The 1,608-nt window shown below is 39.9% G+C and overlaps 1 protein-coding gene across 4 annotated transcripts in view; it reads right to left on the bottom strand.

Annotated features, from left to right (window-relative positions):
- The window catches only part of COL5A2 (collagen type V alpha 2 chain), a 171,656-nt gene that overhangs the window by 126,686 nt on the left and 43,362 nt on the right, over positions 1-1,608 (bottom strand). The window lies entirely within an intron of this gene.

Genomic DNA, 1,608 nt, shown 5'->3' with positions numbered 1-1,608 from the left:
TTGGGCCGAATCTCCTCTGAATCAAATCACTACCCAAAGCTTTGCACAGCCCTAATAGGAGCCCAGTCTCATACTGCCTCTCCATACTGTCTATTTAAAATGTACCATAAAGCCAGGTATGCCTCATTTACTACATTAGTACAATGTCTAACATAACAGGGTCCCAAAACCTGACTGCAGTGCAAATTGGGCTGCATCTAATATCTCCTCAAAATTAATACGAATAAGCTTGAAGTTGTGCTTATCTTCTAAGTTTATTACCCAGTGAAACTTCTGTTTCTGTAGACCACTTGGGCACGTCCCCATAAATGGCCCTGAAAACCACACATTCACTGTGCTGCTAATTTGTAGCACAATGGGATTTTTTGACACTGGAAAATCCTGGTCTAAAAAAAATATGCTAGAAAAAAGCAGGGTGGTGCATGTGGCATCAGTGTGCACCACCCAGAACTGGAGCCAGGCCAGCCAGAGCCACACTCCACCTGCCAGCCAGGCTCCATGTGCCTAGATTGCCACTGCTGGAGCCCCAGAAGGCCCCCAGGATGGGCTGCTGAAGCTAGCCCAGTCTTCCCTATCCCAACTATGGCAACTTGCCACATGCCAGAGCACATATGCAGGGGCATTTCCACTTGTGGTGGCGTGTGCCCCTTGTGTTAGACTAATACAACTTACCAATTCCAAGCTTCTGTGAACAGAAGCATGTAACAGCCATTTTGAATAATAGCTACTAATAATTACATGACTTTGGATCCAAATTTATGTTCGGGTTGGTCAGACTCCTTTGTTGATGTCACATACATATTTTACAAGTCATGCATAATATACATCTGACATTACTATAGTATTTACAGGACTGGCTGATAAGTAAAAGTTACAAGCTTACGGTGGGCCAAAATTTGACTGATTTAGAAGACTCACTGAAGTCAACACACTTATGTATAAATCAGTCACAGATAAAAATATAGAAAAGGCATAATATAATATTCAGTTGCATTTTAAATTAAAATACAATCTATAAATTTTCAGCTATAAAGAGTTAAGAAAAAAACAAACTGATCTTTATAGAGTTCACCAATTCAAAGGATAGCATTTCACCATGGCGTACAACCACATATTCCACATTCTATTTGAGTCTATAACATATTTATAACATTATTAAGCATATCATACTTTTAATTACTTTATAAATGGAACCTTACCGTAAGCATAAAGAATTAAATATTCTACCCCACATTTGATCACACATCTCTAACAATTCAAAAACCTCTGATTTCAACAGGAATTCATATAGGGAATTCCTATATGAATTCCATATAAGGTGTGTGAACTACTGGGTGCGTCTGCAGGTACCCCTATGGCACCATTGTTACTGTGCCATCATTTACTACTTCCTTTTGGAACTACTAAATGACTGCACAGTCATAGTTCATACTATACCATCCATGAGGCAAACAGTTAATTTTAGCTGCTACATTTCTGTAGCAATGCACTATACCAAGGGAGCACCTTGCTATGGCAACATAAATAGCTTCTCAGGTAGATATACCCATAGGGCACGTCCACACATGCATGCATGTGTGCTTGCAGCAGCTCAAATAGAAGCGGTGC

This window comes from Crocodylus porosus, unplaced genomic scaffold (genome assembly GCF_001723895.1).
Source record: "Crocodylus porosus isolate Cpor-Errol unplaced genomic scaffold, CroPor_comp1, whole genome shotgun sequence".
NCBI classification, from domain to species: Eukaryota; Metazoa; Chordata; order Crocodylia; family Crocodylidae; genus Crocodylus; species Crocodylus porosus.
The sequence above is the reverse complement of the archived record's forward strand: the minus strand, read 5'-3'. Positions and strand labels throughout refer to the sequence as shown.